The sequence below is a fragment of the Grus americana genome, chromosome 18 (assembly GCF_028858705.1).
Source record: "Grus americana isolate bGruAme1 chromosome 18, bGruAme1.mat, whole genome shotgun sequence".
NCBI classification, from domain to species: Eukaryota; Metazoa; Chordata; class Aves; order Gruiformes; family Gruidae; genus Grus; species Grus americana.
In genome coordinates, this window is record NC_072869.1 from 13,730,548 (window position 1) to 13,753,030 (window position 22,483).

Below are 22,483 nucleotides of genomic sequence, written 5' to 3' on the forward strand. Positions count from 1 at the left end.
GAGATTTTCTTCTGCTTTCAAATCACTGGTGTATTTTTGCCCTGTGGCTTATCCTTGGTATTATATGTAAAAATAAGAAGGAAGTTGTTATTTCTGTTTTTCAGTATTGACCAGCTTCCAGCCTGAGAGCCAGCTGGTATCACAAGAGGTAAGACTCTGATTTACCTGCTCCATAGGAATAGACTCTCCAAGATGTTTTCTTTATGTAGCTGTATGGGCGCTTCCCATATCCCTTTACATCTATGCATACTAATGCAGTGCAATTCTACCTGAACTGTGCTGTCTAAACCAGTGTATTTCCTTTTATAACTGGGTTGGAGACATTTCTTTGGTACCTACTGGGAGACAGTTGACCTCTTACCACACAGAACTGTTAAGAGAAGATTACCTGTAAACAGAAATCCAGGAAAGAGGAGATGATTGAACAGCACGTATATAGTTAAGATTTTGTCAAATCCCTCTGAGTGTTTTTTATTGAGAAGTTTTCCGCTTTTGGTACAAGTTAATCTTAAAGGATTAGCTTGAACTGGAAAAGGCAGAACAACTGGAGAACTCTGATTTCTAAGTGAGAAAAAAGCTTTGCATATAGAATTCACACCTGTGCTTCTGCTTTCTCCACACCTTTTTTCTCATGTTGCTCCATCTTTATAGTTCATACAACTTACATGGTCTAAAATGTGAAAGAGAGAATGGATATAAGTAGGCTTTCATAATTTCAGTAAGATGACTTCCCTTGGTATCTCTGCTACTTTGTTTAAAAAATTCTTATACTGTGCCAATCAATCCCATTTTTCTGTGTGGTCTATTGAAACACTACTAGATCTAAAGGGAGAGAAAGTTAAAATAATCTAAATCAAAGACACCTATTGTATTTAGGATCTGAATAAATTAAAGGATATCTAGGGTGAAAAGCAGATGAGACAGAGAGGGAGACCATAAGAATAGGCAGAGCAGAACAGTCAGGTGTGTGGTACAAAGGCATTTCTTCCTTCACTCAGCACTGTGGTATGTCTCTCCATTTCAGCCCTGAGCCGTGCTGCACTCAATAAAGTGCAGCCATGTCGTCAGACTCCTAGATGGCCGTCTTTGGGGAGGCAGCTCCTTACCTCTGAAAGTCAGAAAAGGAGAGAATAGAGGCTCAGAACAAGCCTTTCGATGCCAAGACTTCAGTCTTTGTGGTGCACCCTAAGGAATCCTTTGTGAAAGGGACAATCCAGAGCAAGGAATCAGGGAAGGTCACCGTCAAGACTGAAGCTGGAGAGGTGGGTAAAATGCAAGATTGGCGAACAGCATTAAATTCCCACGCTGAGATCTTAGCTGCCATACATGGATCTCCTCCTTCTGACAGACCCTGACCGTGAAGGAAGATCAGGTCTTTGCCATGAACCCTCCCAAGTATGATAAAATCAAGGACATGGCCATGATGACCCACCTCCACGAACCCGCTGTGCTGTACAACCTCAAAGAGCGTTACGCAGCCTGGATGATCTACGTAAGTACCAGCAGCAGTCTTCCTTTGGGTAGCTAGGAGGAACTGCTCTGCCAGGCTAAGGGGAAGCCAACGTGCTGTCTCCCTTCCTCGCAGACCTACTCGGGTCTCTTCTGCGTCACTGTCAACCCCTGCAAGTGGCTGCCGGTGTACAACCCGGAGGTGGTGTTGGCCTACCGAGGCAAGAAGCGCCAGGAGGCCCCTCCACACATCTTCCCCATCTCTGACAACGCCTATCAGTTCATGCTGACTGGTGCGTGGCTCTCAGAGTGATTCCATCAAAAATACATTTAAAAAGTAATCACAGAGTTTCCCTATTAAACATGTTGATTTTTTCTTCACACATAATTGGAGTTTTATTTCAGTCATAGCATTAAACACTGATAATTTAAGCAGTATTTTTCCATGTCAGTATTTCTAAAAAGGAAGAGTATTAGATACAGATAGTGTGTCAGGAAGAATGATAAGCCAAATGGACTAGGTGGAGTAAGGAATATAATTATGTCTGTAATGAAATAATGAAAGCGAATAGGGTATAAGATCCATATGTGATGTGAAAATTCTGTCTAACGATGTGAAGTTAATTCAAGGGTTACAAGAAACATCAATACCACAAATGTTCAGATTGGTCTTGATAAAATCATGACATGAAAAAAATGAAAAATAATTCTATTTTGCTGCCAGTTTTGCTTCTACCTTTCCATTCCTTTCTTTCTCTGTGCTATTGAGTTCAGAACTATTACCCATGCTCAGGATTCCTTTGTCATGAGTCCTTACTCTCCCTTTCTCTACTGCTCTAAATACCCTCTCTGCAGTAGGAAATTTAAAACAAAACAAAACAAAACAAAACAAAAACCCAACCCCAAAACCAAAACAGAAACAATTTTGTTTGTATGCAGGAGACAAAAGACCACAGAGTGCAGTAGGGAAGAAACATACAGCCCTTCAAGGGTTTTCAATGTTCATAGAGAAGCATTATAGAAACATAGAATCATAGAACAGTTTGGGCTGGAAGGGACCTTTAAAAATCATGTAGTCCTTTCCTCTGGCATTGGGAGGGACATCTTCCACTAGATTAGTTTGCTCAAAGCTCTGTCCAAGCTGCCCTGGAGCATTTCCAATGATGGGGCATTCAAAACTACTTTGGGCAACCTGTTCCAGTGGCTCTTCATCCTCATCATAAAACATTTCTTCTTTATATCCAGTCTAAATCTACCCTCTTTCAATTTAAAACTGTTGCCCCTTGTCCTGTCACTACAGGCCCTGGTTAAGAGTCTCTCTCCGTCTTTCTCATAAGCCCCCTTTAAATATTGAAAGGACACAATAAGGTGTCCCAAGACCCTTCTCTTCTCCTGGCTGAACTCAACTCTCTCAGCCTTTCTTCATAGGAGAGGTGTTCCCAACCACAAATCATTTTCATGACCCTCCTCTGGACCAGCCCTAGCAGGTCCATGTCTCTCATACTGGAGACCCTAGAGCTGGAAGGGCTGTTCCAGATGGGGTCTCACAAGAATGGAGTAGAGGGACAGAATCACCTGCCTCGTGCTGCCTTTTCATGCAGTCCAGGATCTGATTGGCTTTACGGGCTGCAAGTGCACATTACCAGCTCATATCCAATTTTACATCTGGCAGCACCCCCAACTCCTTCTCTGCAGGGCTGCTTTCAAGCCAGTCATGCCCCAGTCTGGACTGATATTGGGGATTGCCCCAACCCAGTTGCAGGACTTTGCACTTGGCCTTGTTGAACTTCCTGATATTCACATGGGCCCACTCCTCAAGCTTGTCGAGGTCCCTCTAGATGGCATTCCTTCTCACTGGTGTACCAACTGCACCACTCAGCTTGTTGTCATCTGCAAAGGTGCGTTGTGTCATTGCTGAGGGTGCGTGCACTCAATCCCACTATATATGTCATTAATGGAACTGTGCCAGTATAAAACCTTGAGGAACACCACTTGTTAACGGTTCGGACATTGAACCTTTGTCTGTAACTCTTTGGATGCACAATCCAGCTAATTACTTATCCATCGAACAGTCCATCCATAAAATCACTATCTCTCTAATTTAGAGGCGAGAGTGTTGTGCATATGTTTAGAGGTAAGAATGTGGTGCAAAATACTTTACAATGAATTGAAATTTAAAAAAAATAATTTAGAAGGAAAAAAAGGAAAAAAATGCAGAATTTTTTTCTTGTCATACCTTACATTTACTGCATTGATTTCCAATCTTTTTGTGAACTTCATTCGCAAAGCCTATTTCTTTCTGCCCCTTTCACAGACCGCGAGAACCAGTCGATCCTGATCACGTATGTACACCCCTGCTCGGGTCCCTGCAGGGCTGCCCGGTGCCAGGGGACCTCCTGCCTGACCACACGCTCTCTGCTTCTCTCTTTGGTTTGACAGCGGAGAATCCGGTGCAGGGAAGACTGTGAACACAAAGCGTGTCATCCAGTACTTTGCAACAATTGCAGCGAGTGGGGAGAAGAAGAAGGAGGAGCAGCAACAATCAGGCAAAATGCAGGTGCGGTCCTAGGGGTCGGAATCTGCAACTGTCAAATTTATTTATGAGCTATATCATGACAATAAGATTTCTATTTCAGGGGACACTTGAGGATCAAATCATCAGCGCCAACCCACTGCTGGAGGCTTTTGGTAACGCCAAGACGGTGAGGAACGACAACTCCTCACGCTTTGTAAGTTGTTGCCTGGGACAAAATTACTTTTTTTGTACCAGTACACAGACTCGAATATTCTTGCAGTCAGGATTGATAAAAGAGATCTCAACTGACTTTCCTGCTTCTTTCAGGGTAAATTCATCAGAATCCATTTTGGTGCCACAGGAAAACTGGCTTCTGCTGACATTGAAACATGTAAGCGACCCTCCTGGCCTGATCCCTTTCCTTCCAGCCTTCCTCAGTTCTTATGCTAACTCTGTCCTACCTTCCTTGACAGATCTGCTGGAGAAGTCCAGAGTCACTTTCCAGCTCAAGGCAGAAAGAAGCTACCACATATTTTATCAGATCATGTCCAACAAGAAGCCGGAGCTAATTGGTAGGGAGGATCACAAACTTCTCCAGATGAAGGTCACAAAACAACATTTAATTCCTTTACATGCCAATGACATTTGATCTGTATGTGTTTTGTCCTTCTTTTCAGAGATGTTGCTGATCACCACCAATCCGTATGACTATCAGTATGTGAGTCAAGGTGAGATCACGGTTCCCAGCATTAACGACCAGGAAGAGCTGATGGCCACGGACGTAAGTAACGCACGGAAGTTTTCTTAGGCAGGCTCTGACCTTCAGCAGGCATGGTACTTACTCTAGCGATTCTTTTGTTAGAGTGCCATTGACATCCTGGGCTTCACTCCTGATGAGAAGACAGCCATTTACAAGCTGACGGGAGCTGTCATGCACTATGGCAACCTGAAGTTTAAGCAGAAGCAGCGTGAGGAGCAGGCAGAGCCAGATGGCACAGAAGGTACCAGCATGATATAAACCAGAGCACAGTATATACCGGAACACTTGCTAACACAGGCAGTAATTCAGGGTCAGAATCATTGACTCAGCCTGCGCATTTCGCCAGATACAAGCGTGTCCTTACCAGAAGACTTTGCTGGACGAACACAACTCAGCGGAAGATGCAGATTATTTTGAACTATGCAAAATAATAGTATAAGGTCCAGTGAATCCTAAAGCACACTTCCATTGGCTGACACAGTAGGAGTCAGGCAGCAGAAAAGCAAGCTTTGCGGCTAGACTGAATGGCAGCTTCCCAGATGTGGCACAGAACCAGGAGCCACTCTGCTCACTGACTTCAGTTTTATCCACCCAGGTAGCTACTATCATCTACCATCAGCTCTAGTCACCTCCTAATGGTGGTGTTTCCAGGTGACAAGAAGCCAGAAGCTGGAAGCTGCTCTGCCCCAAAGCCTGTATTCTGGAGACAATTCACGATGCTTGAACTGAGAGCATTGTGCTACTTCATTTTACACAGGGGGTTAAAAAGGAACATCAGTTAATACTGCAGCTGTGGCTCATATGTTCTACATTTTCTGTAGAGTCTCTGCATGTCTCCAGGACTTCTGTTTGAAAAATAGGCATCTAAGATATGCCTATAGCATTTGCTTTGCCTAGAATTGTTCAAATGTGCATTCCTTTAAAAATTCATGGGCATATTTCCATGAAACCAGAGTTATTTGCAGTTTTTAAGGGATTTTTTTCTTGAGTTGGTTTTTAGTGTGTGTGGTTTATATCTTTTTTTTCTAGGGAAGTTAATACATAAATGAAAATGACTGAAAGGAATACAATAGCAATGAGTGTGATAATGATGAACAGTAATAGTAGAATAGGTGACAAATAATAGCTGTCATCCTTGAATGAATATAACCAAAGGAAAGAGTTATAGAAAAGTATAACAGAATTAGATGAATAATTATTAAAAAATAACTCTACAAAATATAAAACATAAGTTGTTCTTTTTTCATATCTTACTCTCTCCACTGATAAATATACATTAAATACTTAGTTGTAAATAATATATACAATAAAAGCAGCTCAAAATTAGCATCTGTACATATATATTCTGTAGTGAGGTTTGGCCTTCTCACATTAAAGGACTCTAAATAGTACTGGTGCTCGCTATCATCTTCACTTTGAGAAAAGACAGATAGCAAAATGGAAAGTGATCACAGAGTATATCCAGTGCTCTACTGTATTTAATAGTCTAGATTCAGAGAAAATGAGAGCTGGAGAAGACCTATATGTGTTATCATATCGTCATAGAATCACAGAATGGTTTGGGTTGGAAGGGACCTTAAAGCCCGTCTAATTCCAACCCCCTGCCATGGGCAGGGACACCCTCCACTAAGACCAGGTTGCCCAAAGCCCCATCCAACCTGGCCTTGAACACTTCCAGGGATACAGGGGCAGCCACAGCTTCTCTGGGCAACCTGTTCCAGTGCCTCACCACCCTCACAGGGAAGAATTTCTTCCTTATATCTAATCTAAATCTCCCCTCCTTCAGCTTAACGCCATTGCCCCTTGTCCTGTCACTCCATGTCCTTATCAAAAGTCCCTCTCCAGCTTTCTTGTACGCCATTTTAAGTACTGCAAGGTGCTGTAAGGTCTCCCCAGAGCCTTCTCTTCTCCAGGCTGAACAACCCCAACTCTCTCAGCCTGTCTTCATAGGGGAGGTGCTCCTGCCCTCTGATCATATTTATATCATAGGTATATTTATGCTTAGGGAGAATGTGGTCCCACTATGAAAGTTGTATGAGATAGCCAATTCATCTTTTGGCATAATAGTTCACTAATCTCTCTCTCACAGCAGTAGAGTTTCACTGACTATATTTTTCAGTACAGTGTATTTCACTACCAACTAGTTTCCTTTTCTCTTTATTCAGAAATAGTCATTTGTTTGACCTGCCATTTTCATGGCCCTTTGCTCTTTTGTCTCTCTAGTCACTTGTTTCAAAATTTGCATGTTCATTGTAAAATAATTTGGTAGAATGTTTATGTTTACAAATCATCTAAATTATGGGAAAAATCAGTAAATCAAGTATGTGACTTAAAGTATATGTGGCTTCTGCAGAAATGATTCTGAATTACTACAAGATATGTTTACAGGAGAGCTAATACTTGATCCTGCTGTATGCTTGTTTCCTTAGTTGCTGACAAGGCGGCCTATCTGATGGGTCTGAACTCAGCAGATCTGCTCAAGGCCCTCTGCTACCCCCGAGTCAAGGTTGGGAATGAGTATGTGACCAAGGGTCAAACTGTGCAGCAGGTAAGAAACAAGTTATGATAGAAAACAAATGACATGAATTAAAAACTTTGAACTTCCTCTTTTGCTCTCGATGACAACTTTTCTGTTACTTTTCTTTAGGTATACAATTCAGTGGGTGCTCTGGCAAAATCTGTCTTTGAGAAGATGTTCCTGTGGATGGTTGTTCGCATCAACCAACAGCTGGATACAAAGCAGCCCAGACAGTACTTCATTGGTGTCCTGGACATTGCTGGCTTTGAGATCTTTGATGTAAGAGGAGGATCTTCGTACAAGTTTCCTGGAAGGGGCAGGATTGTTTTTATTTATTGGAGAATTGTGACATTCTGTAGAAATGTTATGTAGGTATCGTTCTCATCGTATGTATTATTCCACAAGGACTACAGGTTTTTACAGATGTCTGTTGTTGCATGTCAAAGTGAAAATTGCATTGAAAACTGATATGAAAATTTTTAATAACTGATAGGTAATAGCGGAGACAGATTTTGAGGAAGTTAAAATATGCCATCTTGAAGGAAGATTTTGTTAATGCTGAAGCCAGGTTCCCTCTGAATGCTTGGGGCTGTGTAGACAAATTCAAACAGATGGACTTGAACTAAGCTCTGCAACTCTTTCCAGAACTCAGATATATGTTGAGATAGTGCCAGGGCCTGAAAGAGTAGATATTTCAGAGGATGGAATATGCCAGTCACCTGCCCAGTCTCATGACTAGAAATTCAAGATCCCAATCATGGAGACCTTAATGGGTTGAAAATAAAACCTATTGGAAGATGAAAAGTGTTCCTGGAACTGAACATCACAAATAAATCTCTTTGCATTCTGCAGTTCAACAGCCTGGAGCAGCCGTGCATCAACTTCACCAATGAGAAACTGCAACAGTTCTTCAACCACCACATGTTCGTGCTGGAGCAGGAGGAGTACAAGAAGGAAGGAATTGAATGGGAGTTCATTGACTTTGGGATGGACCTGGCTGCCTGCATTGAGCTCATTGAGAAGGTTCTTGGGACCTACACACTTAATAGTTTTCCAGATGTAAAATGTAAAAGGAATCTTCTGTGTTCAAATTAGACCACTCTAATGTGTGGCACTCACACTTAATACAGCACATAACATGATTTTTTCTGGGCTGGAAGAATTTCATACATGTTTTCATTTGTCATTTCACTGCTTGTGGGATTCTGTCATGCAGGTGATTAGTAGTACTAATCTGCAGTACATACAATCTGTAGTACATACGATTCACGTGGGGCAAAAATTTCAGTCCTAGTCCCTTTTCTTGAGTTCATGGGTGTATTGTTTAAATGTGTGCTGAGTGGTTAATACACTGCGCAACTTCTATTTTAATATGTTTAAAGAAATTTTCTATCTTGTTTCCAAGAAAAAGCATTTAGGAAGTGTTAGCCCTTACATCTGAATTCATTTTGCTTTCAATATTCAACTAACATGCACACAGTGAATTTCTACATGCTAAATCTTTATTACATCACAATCCTGAGACTTATGGGTGAGCTTGTTTTCACATAACTGATGGCATACTCACTAACAAAATGCCCTTTTTGGAAAAACATAAGATTACACTTTCTAAGGAGAGTTTTTTGTATAATTTTTATCTTCCATTTCCCTCTCTCATATACATTCTCTCTGCTTCTTGCTTCCATGCTTGCTTTCTTCACACGTTGCTATTTCTTCCAGCCCATGGGCATCTTCTCCATCCTGGAAGAGGAATGCATGTTCCCCAAGGCAACTGACACCTCTTTCAAGAACAAGCTCTATGACCAGCATCTGGGCAAGTCCAGCAACTTCCAGAAGCCCAAGCCTGCCAAAGGCAAGGCTGAGGCACACTTCTCCTTGGTGCACTACGCTGGCACGGTGGACTACAACATCACTGGCTGGCTTGAGAAGAACAAGGATCCCTTGAATGAAACTGTTGTTGGGCTGTACCAGAAATCATCCCTGAAGACACTGGCTTTACTCTTTGCCTCTGTTGGTGGGGCAGAAGCAGGTGATTTCTTTGAAATCAGTTCTGCTATAATTTACAGGAAAAAATCTTGTAATACTATTTTGCAATAATATTTATATTTCAAAAATTGAAAACCAAAACCTCATCTACTTGTTGGAACTCAGTCACTCAGACTAATAAAGGATATTACATTTCCCTGTAGACCTTAATAGATCTGTAGGCTTTAAGACCAGGCAGCTGTACTACAACATTAACACAGGCTAGCTGCCAAACCAGATTTCTGCAATAAGGGGCATGCCCAAATACTTCAGGGAACACAATAAAATGTATCAACATGCTGCTAAATTTATGCATACCCTTAGATGTAAAGATACATAAAGACTGCATTTGGTGTATTCACTAGCGATTTATTTAATTCCTTAAATATCTTACTATACAAAATGTTACATTTTACTTTCTGTTTGCATTTTCTTAACTTCAGCTTGAATTTATTAGATTTCATTCTGCTATCATCTGAAAAAATCAAGTCTCCCACTGTAACTTTAAACACTGTATGCATTTACAAATTTTTATCATATTATTGCATTTTCTATTTTTTTAAGACAAACACACAAAGTCCTTCAGATTCTAACTGCGTGCTTTTGTTGTTCATTTCTTTTTCAAACAATATTATTGTTTAGAGAGTGGTGGCAGTGGCAAGAAGGGCGGCAAGAAGAAGGGTTCTTCTTTCCAGACTGTCTCGGCTCTTTTCCGGGTATTGTAGAATAATCATTATAAATATTACTGCATTGTGAAAAAAATATCAAAATTCATTTCAGAAAGCTTTAGATTTATCTAATATACAAAGTCTTTATGTTCAGGAAGGATAAAGCCACGTGCTTCTTACTAAAGAAGGAGTCTCATTGAATCCTTAGAGGTATTCTTTCAGAAATGTCCAAAAGCTCTGTAAAAAAAAAAAAATACTGATCACGCAGTGTTTTTACTCCATATAATATTGAGATTGTGTAAGTGACATTTTTAAACCCAAGTCTTTGCTCTTGTTCTTAAGGAAAATTTAAACAAGCTGATGAGCAATCTCCGAAGCACACATCCCCATTTTGTGCGATGCCTTATTCCTAATGAAACAAAAACACCTGGTAAGTTGTTAACGTTCAAAGATGTGATAAATCTGTTCTTCTCTGTGCAGTACAATGAAGTACCAATTCATTATGTCATTTATTAGGTGCCATGGAGCATGAGCTGGTGCTGCATCAGCTGCGGTGTAACGGCGTGCTGGAAGGGATTAGAATTTGCAGGAAGGGATTCCCCAGCAGAATACTCTATGCAGATTTTAAACAGAGGTCAGATTCCATGTCATCCACCCTCCACCATATCCACCAATGCTGAATAATTTGCACTTCCTAATTGTTTTAACTACCGTGGGTGTTATGGCAGGGGTTTATTGTACCTACGTTTAGGCATACAAAAGTCAGTTGTCCAAAAGTTAGTCATCCAGAGTCTTTCTATAGCTAATGAGAAGAACAGGAATTTTCAAAAGGCAATTATTCCTGTCCTTGATTCATATTCTAGTATGGGATAAAGTATTTTTAATTAACTGTCCAGAATTGAAGTCGATTAGTTTAGACTTTGTTAACTTCTGGGTAGCAAAGTAAGATGACTTGCAGCCATCAGCACAGAAAAGTTAATAAAGAAAATACAAGATATTCTAGACTAACTTGTTGGAAAACCAAATAAAATAAAGAGATCTTGCTGCTGCTTCTTATCAGCTGGAAGATACTCACATAGTCTGTACTGCCACTATTACTTCCTCTCTCCACATAATTTGTTGCACATAAAGTTCTCATTTGGAGATAAGGCATTAGATAACAGGCCATGTGAAAGATGTCAGCGTTACCCAATGGAAATCAGTACCCATTATGTGTCAAGAATTTCTGGACTAAGGAAAGTGCAAGGTTTTTCCTAAAAACATGTTTAGCCATGAAAATGTGATTTCTAAACAACAGGACAGAATTCAGACTTATTCACCTCTCTTCCACTCTTCATGCCCCTTCAGAAAATCTTAACAATGGCATCAGTTGGCACAGGTTTGATTGAGCTTTCAGGAATCTGACCTTCTTCATATTTACTTCCTCCCATAGGTACAAGGTGCTTAATGCCAGCGCTATCCCAGAGGGACAGTTCATTGATAGCAAGAAGGCTTCTGAGAAGCTCCTTGGGTCAATCGATGTGGACCACACCCAGTACAAATTTGGCCACACCAAGGTACAAATGCTGCTTGACAGATGTGGTGTGCTTGCAATACCTGACACTTATGTATTGCAACATTCTCATTCTCAAGGTGTTCTTCAAAGCTGGGCTGCTGGGACTCCTGGAGGAGATGAGGGATGAGAAGCTGGCACAGCTCATCACCCGCACACAGGCCATGTGCAGAGGTTACCTGATGAGAGTGGAGTTCAAGAAAATGATGGAGAGGAGGTAGATACTTATATGGCCTGCTGGGCCAATTCTCATCAGATTCCAAAGACATGAACAAAACTGAAAATAAGCTGCTTCACACCAAATCTCATTTATTTATCATTAATTCAGTTTACCAATATGGATGTATTTCAGAGTATACACTGGCAGTAGATGAAACAGTATAAAATCCTGATGTAAGTTAAAAATGATGATTTTTTTTTTTCCTAAATCACTCTTTGTACTAATTTTTGCTAAATTCAGTAAATGGCTACGTTACATATATGTCCAGAAAGCAGATATTTAGTCTAAGCTAATTATTACCATTATAATCCAAGATGAGAAGCACATTTTTGTAGCACAAGAGAAGTATCTGCTTCCCTTGGATAACTTTCATGAAAGGGGCCAAGTCACCTTCTGAAGGTGTTCCTTATCTTTGGCCATGAAAGTGAGCCAAACATCTGGACTTCAAAACTGTCTATAAAGGTTGACAAAACTAGGGAGTTTTCTTTAGACATATATAATTTTATATATATTAAATATACTTAATATTATTAATATATTATTAAATATATAATGAATATTTTATATACACACAGATGTATAGAACTATATAAAGCATTATATGTAGAACTTCATGTTATACATATCAATACATATGATTAAAAATGTATTATATATTTAAAAATATGTAACATATTTTTAATTACCTTTCAGGGAGTCCATCTTCTGCATCCAGTACAACGTTCGTGCATTCATGAATGTGAAGCACTGGCCCTGGATGAAGCTGTTCTTCAAGATCAAGCCCTTGCTGAAGAGTGCAGAATCTGAGAAGGAGATGGCCAACATGAAACAAGAGTTTGAGAAAACCAAGGAAGAGCTTGCAAAGTCTGAGGCAAAGAGGAAGGAGCTGGAGGAGAAAATGGTGGCCCTGCTGCAGGAGAAGAATGACCTGCAGCTCCAAGTGCAGGCTGTAAGTATTGCTAAAGTTTTTGGCTTGTAATGTCCTGTGTAAAATGATCCCAAATGTATCAGCAACAGACACATTATCCCAGAACAGTATTTATTTTAGAAGCATAGACATATTTTATAAAATACAAAGGAAAACCACTTAGAAAAACTAATCTGAAATCTACAAATATTAATAAGTTCACAATGAATTATTGCAGCTGGTTCCTTACACTTTTAAATCAAGAGAGATTGATTACTAATTTCCAGTTAGTAAATACTACAGTTTACAGTATGACATTTTAAATCATACACTGCAACTTACAGTATCAATTATCATGTCTTCATACAACTTTATATGCTATATAATTTTGATATGTTATCATCTGATCAATGACGTTAATCTGGAGGTCTTGTTAACACCTTTTATTTAGAGAATCAGAAGTGAATTCAGGTGGAGTAGGAGGGGCTGAGAGTGTCAGGCATTTCTCTAGCATTTATGGTCCCTGGCTCTTCAGGAAAAACGGTGATGAAAGTGGAGTTCTCCCCTTTTTCCCTGGAAATAAAAAGGTAGCAACAATAACCCCCTTAAAACCGTCTTTACTAGCAAGGATTAGGATTAATCTGACCCCATTTTGATATGTACAGCCTAAAAGTCTACATCTGAGCTAGCAGCCTCAGGTTCTCTTCGTCTTCAGCAATGAGAAAATAATCCTTTCTGAATATGATACAATTCATCCAAAAATATAAAATTTTGGTTGAATGGACTGGATCTTGATATCATGGCAGATATCTAAATCTAGATGAGACAAACCCCAACCTAACTATCTTGCTGAGCTATAAAAAGTCTTCTGCCTGGATGGTATCATTGCTTTTCACTAGAAGAAAGAGGAAAAGAAAAGCAGTATGTAGAAAATAAGTTACTTCTTAGTAACTTGCATCTTAGAATGCATGTAAATTCGGGTAACTGATACAGCCCCTGGTAAACACCAGTCTCCTTTCTAAACTGTTCTTCTTGACCACGGGGGATAGAAATGTGCCTGATTCAACTACTGCCTTTCTAACAGTGATCATAACACAAAATTTTACCAAAACTAGAAATTAAATTCATGCTCAGTAAATCTTTTGGGGAGAGCTGTAATATTATTTTTTCATCTGAATGTTGGAATTTTTAGCATTCAGGTTTTAAATACTGTATGCTAAAAAATCTGCCTAGATGTTTCTCTTCAGTAGAAATCTATGCCAGTTTCCAGTCCAGTCAAATGCAACAGAGTAAAATGATGAAAAGATACAAGGGAGATACTGCCATGTCTGATTTCAGGCTCTATCTTCAAATTAATGTTGGAATTCCATGAGCAATTAAAGAGTTAAAAAAAAAAATGCTCAGAGCCTCTATTTATAGTGTGACAATATATTCCCTTATTTTCTGGGCTGGAGGCAGTCCAAAACAAATCAATGCTCTTATACCAATGAGTTTTAACTACAAAAAGAACATCATAAAGCTCTTTGAAAATAATAATTCCTTTTTTGAAAATCCATAAGAAAAAATAATTATTTGAAAACTGTTTTATGAATCATGTGTAGGAAGCTGATGGTTTGGCTGATGCTGAGGAAAGATGTGACCAGCTCATCAAAACCAAAATCCAGCTGGAAGCCAAAATTAAGGAGCTGACAGAGAGAGCAGAAGATGAAGAAGAGATGAACGCTGAGCTGACAGCCAAGAAGAGGAAACTGGAGGATGAATGTTCAGAGCTGAAGAAAGATATTGATGACCTTGAGTTAACACTGGCCAAGGTGGAGAAGGAAAAACATGCCACCGAAAACAAGGTACAAGGCAGAACCTGTCACTCTCACTCCAGAAAAGAGCACTGTGATGTTACATGACTTCTGTATCTACTGCCCTTATTTACACGTGCTCCCTTCTTCTCAAAGGTGAAAAACCTCACAGAGGAGATGGCAGCCCTGGACGAGACCATCGCCAAGCTGACAAAAGAGAAGAAGTCTCTCCAAGAGGCCCATCAGCAGACACTGGATGACCTGCAGGCAGAAGAGGACAAAGTCAATACGCTGACCAAAGCTAAAACCAAGCTGGAGCAGCAAGTGGACGACGTAAGCACACAGGCATACAGCAAGAAGAGGACAGGTATGGAGTTAGACCTGGCTGGCAGAGCACTGATGGTCTTGCTCTTTTTAGCTGGAAGGGTCCCTGGAGCAGGAGAAGAAACTGCGCATGGACCTTGAGAGAGCTAAGAGGAAGCTCGAAGGAGACCTGAAGATGGCCCAGGACAGCATAATGGATTTGGAAAACGATAAGCAGCAGCTGGATGAAAAACTGAAGAAGTAAGCGTGGCTGTGGGGCACCCGAGTGCTGGGCTGGTGCACTTGTCTTTTCCTTTTGAGCTCTAACATGGTTTGCTTTGCCTAAAGGAAAGACTTTGAAATCAGCCAGATCCAGAGCAAAATTGAGGATGAGCAAGCCCTGGGCATGCAATCACAGAAGAAGATCAAGGAGCTGCAGGCAAGTCTCTGTCCCTTCTCCTCTTTCCCCCAGTCTCAGGTGAGGCAGGAGGAGGGCATGGGTGTGAAGGGTCCCTAATGTTCCCCAGGCTCGTATTGAGGAACTGGAGGAGGAAATTGAGGCTGAGCGAACGTCTCGGGCAAAAGCAGAGAAGCATCGGGCTGACCTCTCCAGGGAGCTAGAGGAGATCAGCGAGCGCCTGGAAGAAGCAGGAGGAGCTACCGCAGCTCAGATCGAGATGAACAAGAAGCGTGAGGCAGAATTTCAGAAGATGCGTCGCGACCTCGAGGAGGCCACGCTGCAGCACGAAGCCACGGCTGCCGCCCTGCGGAAGAAGCACGCGGACAGCACAGCTGAGCTTGGGGAGCAGATCGACAACCTGCAACGAGTGAAGCAGAAGCTGGAGAAGGAGAAGAGTGAGCTGAAGATGGAGATTGACGACTTGGCCAGTAACATGGAGTCCGTCTCCAAAGCCAAGGTATTGAAAAATATACTGAAAACAACTTGAAAATAAATAATGTTGAAACATATCTTTTTAAAATATGATCATGTTACAATATAACTCTCTGTCTCTGTGTAGAACTGTATTTCTAACTTTCTAACCCCAATGAGCCGTATAGAGCTTGCACGGCTGATGACATTTTTCTGGTGAGAATCATGCAGTTCCTAAGAAGGAGGCAACCATACACTAATCTTCTTTCATTCTCTGTGATCTCCACAGGCAAATCTGGAGAAGATGTGTCGCACACTGGAAGACCAGCTGAGTGAGATTAAGACAAAGGAAGAAGAGCACCAGCGCATGATCAATGACCTCAGTGCTCAAAGGGCTCGCCTGCAGACAGAATCAGGTGAGAGAGCCTCCTCTGTGCTGTGGAATGGGAGAGCTTCCAAAACCAGTTTGTTTGGGCCACGAATGACAAGGAAAATATTTCCTTTTTGTGTGTTTTCCTAGGTGAATATTCGCGCCAGGTGGAGGAGAAAGATGCTCTGATTTCTCAGCTGTCTAGAGGCAAGCAGGCTTTCACCCAACAGATCGAGGAACTCAAGAGACAATTAGAGGAAGAGATAAAGGTGATCATAGTTCCTACAGCTGGCCACTGAAAACGCTCTTAACTTCACACTGCCTGGTGAGGACAGGGTCTGCTTAGCACAAGCAATACTGGGAGAAGATTTTCATTTCTGCAGGGAGTGCGATTAGTGGATTTTGTCCTCCAGACTTACATCTGTCCTTCACTGCAAACACCCACACCCTCCCAGCAGTCATGTTCACAGTGTTAAATTAATCCATTACAAGAGATTTCCCAGGATATTACCATCCCTTGTCCCAATCTCGCTCTTGCCCCCCCAGGCCAAGAACGCCCTGGCCCACGCCTTGCAGTCTGCTCGCCACGACTGTGACTTGCTCCGGGAACAATATGAGGAGGAGCAGGAAGCCAAGGGGGAGCTGCAGCGTGCCCTGTCCAAGGCCAACAGTGAAGTGGCCCAGTGGAGAACCAAATACGAGACGGATGCTATTCAGCGCACGGAGGAGCTGGAGGAGGCCAAGTACGTTGGGAAAGTGAGGAAGAGAAAAAAAGGGGTAGACTAACAAGGAAAATTTGAAGACACAACTGTGATATTGGCCTAAAAAGTTAAAGCTGTGCTTTGGGGCAGGGTAAGGGCTGAGGGAAAGTATATCCTCCAAAGTGTGTGGCTTATGAAATGTAGAGGAAAATATCCCCCTGACCCAGAGAATGGTACAGAAAACCTTTGGACAGTACATGCAGAAGGCACAGTGGTTGTTCAAGCCTGGGAATCAGAACTGGGAAAACAGTGACTTACTGGGAGAGGACTGGCACTGTCTGTGCATAGCATACATACTCAAAGAAGTGATAAACCGTCCTGTTGTGAAAAGCCCATCAGCCACAAGCCACAGCCTCCTCTTTGCTCTCAAACCATGAGCTGTGCTTATCTCCTCCCAGGAAGAAGCTGGCACAGCGGCTGCAGGATGCAGAGGAACACGTCGAAGCCATCAATGCCAAATGTGCTTCCCTGGAAAAGACAAAGCAGAGGCTGCAGAACGAAGTGGAGGACCTGATGATTGACGTGGAGCGAGCGAATGCTGCCTGCGCGGCTCTGGATAAGAAGCAGAAGAACTTTGACAAGGTCTTCTGGGCTCCAGCCTTGGGGCTCCTGGGCAGAGCATCCCCTCCTGATTGCCACGTCCATACTCACGGCCCATTTCTCTTCAGATCCTGGCAGAGTGGAAGCAGAAGTATGAGGAAACGCAGGCTGAGCTGGAAGCCTCCCAGAAGGAGTCTCGCGCTCTCAGCACGGAGCTGTTTAAGATGAAGAATGCCTATGAGGAGTCCTTGGACCACCTGGAAACGCTGAAGCGTGAGAACAAGAACTTGCAGCGTAAGTCCCTGGCCCTCTGCTCCCGGCCGGGCTTTCTCACTATCCACCACCACCCACCGCTCCACATGGGTCCTTGCCTGCAGGTCGGCAAAGATGCCTGTCACCTTGGTGCGACAGGGCCCTTCCCATTCTGCTCTGTGCCTGACCAGGCGTTTGGTCTTTGTTCCCACAGAGGAGATTTCCGACCTGACGGAGCAGATTGCCGAGGGAGGAAAGACGATCCATGAGCTGGAGAAAGTCAAGAAGCAGATTGAGCAGGAGAAATCTGAAATCCAGGCTGCTCTGGAGGAAGCTGAGGTGCAGCCTTCTGTTCTTAATTGTTTACTTACAATGCAGTTTAGCAACCTGAGATACCATTTATGAAATTATATGCATTGACAATAAACTCCAGGCACAGGCATCATAGGATTTGGGACACCATTTAAGTCTGTGGATACACGGCAATCTTTTTTTTTTTTTCCTTTCCTGCAGTCTCAGACCTCATGCCGTACATTATTCTTCAAGAGAATAGTTCGTGTGAAGTTACTGACATTGTTACTTATATAATTATCTGGGTTTTTCCTGGTTTTCAGGCTTCCCTTGAACATGAAGAAGGGAAGATCCTGCGCCTCCAGCTTGAGCTCAACCAGGTGAAGTCTGAGATTGACAGGAAGATAGCAGAGAAAGATGAGGAGATTGACCAGATGAAGAGAAACCACCTCAGAATTGTGGAGTTCATGCAGAGCACCCTGGACGCTGAGATCAGGAGCAGGAATGAAGCCCTGCGGCTGAAGAAGAAGATGGAGGGAGACCTGAATGAAATGGAGATCCAGCTGAGCCATGCCAACCGCGTGGCTGCAGAGGCACAAAAGAACCTGAGAAACACACAGGCAGTGCTCAAGGTATGGCACAACTAAATATGTGCTGACTGGTTTCTGACACAGCTAAAAATTTTCCTGTTCTATACCAATGTAAAAATAGGAAAAATACATCCACAATCTGTCTCATCTCTCTTACCAGGACATGCAGATACACTTGGATGATGCTCTCAGGACCCAGGAGGACCTGAAGGAGCAGGTGGCCATGGTGGAGCGCAGAGCAAACCTGTTGCAGGCTGAAGTTGAGGAGCTACGGGCAGCCCTGGAGCAGACGGAGCGGTTGAGGAAAGTGGCTGAGCAGGAGCTTCTGGATGCCACTGAACGTGTGCAGCTCCTCCACACCCAGGTCAGTGTATAAATATATTTAGTATTTATACTTTTGCTCCATACATATAAAATAATGGAAGACTGTTTGAACTGTAACAGTATTTTGTAAAATGCATTGTAGTTTTCACAGTATGGATAACAAATATTAAAAGTGCCTTTTCAGCTGCAGATATAATCTGAATTTCTCTAGACTACAGTGCAGACACCTTAAAAGTAATAAATACTATGAGATATGTGAGGTTCTTACTCTACGACTTAAGTTCAACAGCTTTTACATCTACATTTGAGACTCTAAAGTCAAATGTAGGTTGATCATTAACAAAACAGGAATACACTAATACTGTCATTAACATCATTTATCAATGTCATTAAAAGTATTCTATAGCACCATTTAAAATATTTACTGACTCTAGATTGAAAATGGTAAGGAAAGACTATGTCTTTTTTCTTTATAAGTCTAAATTCCTTCTCTGTTTGCTGTGAAACTGTGAGGAAAGACTTTATGGAGGATGTTCCGGGAATTTGGAAGCATATCACGGCTGAGAAACTAACAGTACCACAGCAGCTCCTTTAGAACAGAATCCCATGTGACCTGATGGCACAAATTATATTAAATATCATTTATGCAATGTTCTTGATAGGATTTTGCAAGCTAAAAAAACCCCCAAATTGTGATGTTGATGCTCTTTGCACAGAACACCAGCTTGATCAACACCAAGAAGAAGCTGGAAAAAGACATTGCCCAAATTCAGAGTGAAATGGAAGAAACAGTCCAGGAAGCCCGCAATGCTGAAGAGAAGGCCAAGAAGGCCATCACTGATGTGAGCTGGGGCCTGCTTTCAGTGCTGATGGTGGATGGATTCTCCCTCAAACTGTCTCCAGCCCCAAAATGGCTCTGATCCTTTTCTCTCATCAGGCAGCCATGATGGCAGAAGAGCTGAAGAAGGAGCAGGACACCAGTACCCACCTGGAGAGGATGAAGAAGAACCTGGACCAGACGGTGAAGAACCTGCAGCACCGTCTGGATGAGGCTGAGCAGTTGGCACTGAAAGGAGGCAAGAAGCAAATCCAGAAGCTGGAGGCCAGAGTGCGTAGGGCTTTTATTTGTGGATGAGTGAACGTGGCACATAGGTAATCACCAGGGAAGCTCCAAAGATGGTCTTCTCATTGCAGGTGCGGGAGCTGGAAGGGGAGGTGGATGCTGAGCAGAAGCGCAGCGCTGAAGCCGTGAAGGGTGTGCGCAAGTACGAGAGGAGGGTGAAGGAGCTGACCTACCAGGTAAGGCAGGAGGCTTTTCTGTGTTGACACACTTTTCTTCCAGGAAGTCAAAATGTTGTCACATTGCCTTCCAGAGGGTCTTTCTTTCTGTACCTCAATCAATGACACAGTAAACAGGATTTTGACATCTGTCCTTCTGGACAGCAATGATCCATAAGGAATGTTACTCCCTCTGTTTTACATTTATGAACTTTACAGAAAGAGGCAAACAAGGGTTTCTGTTACTTACCATTCCCTGTAGTCTGAGGAAGACCGGAAGAATGTTCTCAGACTCCAAGATCTAGTGGACAAGCTGCAAATGAAAGTGAAGTCCTACAAGAGGCAAGCTGAGGAGGCTGTAAGTATCACTGACCAAAGCCAGACTTCCTTCTGGTGGAGGTGGAAATCTGTGCTGGTGTGTTCTTCTGTCCAACTTTTTGAAACCTTGACTGTTTTAATGCATTTTCTGCTACAAGACAGTGGGGAATGTAAGAGTAAGAATTGCTTGTTTTGGGAGGAACTATACTTCCCCAGCTCTGTTTGTTTTGCTCTAAGCCTCTCTTCCTGCTTCTATTTCTTCCTTCCTACTCTACCCTGGGTTTCAGACGTAGCTGCTAGTCTCTCTATTCAGGACTCTGCCTAGACCGTGCTGTGTTTAATGTGGCCATGGCCTTTCTGACACTCCAATTTTCTTTTCTCTTCTGGCACACTTAATGCCCTGAGTAGCTTCTTACTTTGGTTTTGAAGCTGCCCTGCTTGCCCAGCTGTGGCATTTAAATTTTGGTTTGCCCAGTTTTCAGATAGTAAATCATTGAATCATAGAATGGTTTGGGTTGGAAGGGACCTTAAAGATCATCTAGTTCCAACCCCCCTGCTACGGGCAGGGACACCCTCCACTAGACCACGTTGCCCAAAGCCTCATCATACATGATGACCACACGCTGCCTTTTGTTTTCACAACAACCTCTGCCCGCACAGGAGGAGCTGTCCAATGTCAACCTCTCCAAATTCCGCAAGATCCAGCATGAACTGGAGGAAGCTGAGGAGCGGGCTGACATTGCAGAGTCACAGGTCAACAAGCTCTGCGTGAAAAGCCGGGAGTTTCATAAGAAGATAGAAGAGGAGGAATGAGGATCTCAAAGCCAAAAAGTGACCTAAGGCATGCATAAAATGTAAATCTCTGTGTTGCTTTCTTCTGTAATTATCATTTATGTCTAGGTAATAAAGACAGTGTAGACCTTTGCATATGAACAGTGATTAGTATGCTTTATTTATTCTAGCGTTCATTATTTTGGAGTACATGTACACAGTTCATGGTCACATTTGAAAGTACATTAAACAGCAATAAATTTTTACATTTACATTTTTAAAGATGCATGGGGAATAATAACAATTACATGGATTTTCTATTCATCTTGCAATGAGAACTATGCATTTCTTTGACAGACTAAGACTACATTCTTTCAAGTTATTTTGATGAATTCTTAGGGAAAAAAACAACAAAAAACAAACAAAAAAATGAAAAGAAAAGGCAAAGAGATTCCTTCAGTGTGGGGTTTTTAAAAATATATATTATTTTTATTTAGTGAAAAATGTTGCTTATTTGGTTAGGTTTAAGGGTGTGAGAAACTCAAATTTCTGATTTGGTTCAGGAGACTGAAGTTCACTCCAAGCATTGACAAGCAGTCAAAAAAAGATGATGAGGTAGTGGCATGAAGAGATCTTCACTCTCTCTCTCTGAAGCTATTTTGTTTCATACATTGCACAAAATGATAGCCAGTTCACAGGTGGGGTGAGTGACAAGAATCCACAGTTAAAAGAAGAATAGCTAAGATTGCAGACTCCTGGGCATACGTAAAACTGAGTATTTTATGAACAACTGAAAGATGATTGAACATATATTAAGACAAGTAAAGGTGATGGAGTGTTTTCTTTTTTTCATTCTAGATACAATATAGTGTAAAGAAGTAATGTCATGGATAAAAAGAGCAAGTTTAAGCGAAAATCACTTTCAAGAATGATAACTGTTTCTAGTGAGGTATTAGTATGGTATCAGGAAAGCCTGCTACACTTACCAGAGACTGGATTTGAATATGGATATGTATTTCTATATCATAAAAAAGAGAAATAACTCTGGAAATTGTGTTCTCATGTTGACTTTCCTCTTACAGACTGAAGATCAAACATGATAGTGGGGTTTTGTATTTCTCCAGCAAGCTGTTTGTGAAACAAGAGGAGGTCACAATGTACCATTGATTTTGCTAAGTAGCAGTATTAGAAGCAAATATTTAAGTGCAAGATAAAAATCTCATAAGTGATAACAGGTTGATTCAATTCAAAAGAAAGTATACACAGTGTCTACTTAAATTACCTTTTTAGACACTAATGAAATTTTTTACCCTAAAAACTGATGGATATAAAATTTTAGAATGTAAAAGGTGCAGCAACTACCCACAGTGGATCGAGATCTTGTACTTCTGTTGTTGTACTTATATT

At 41.7% G+C, this 22,483-nt stretch overlaps 1 pseudogene; it reads left to right on the top strand.

Annotated features, from left to right (window-relative positions):
- The first annotated feature begins 1,058 nt into the window (after positions 1-1,058).
- On the top strand, positions 1,059-21,118 carry LOC129214546 (myosin-1B-like; annotated as a pseudogene).
- Positions 21,119-22,483: the final 1,365 nt, after the last annotated feature.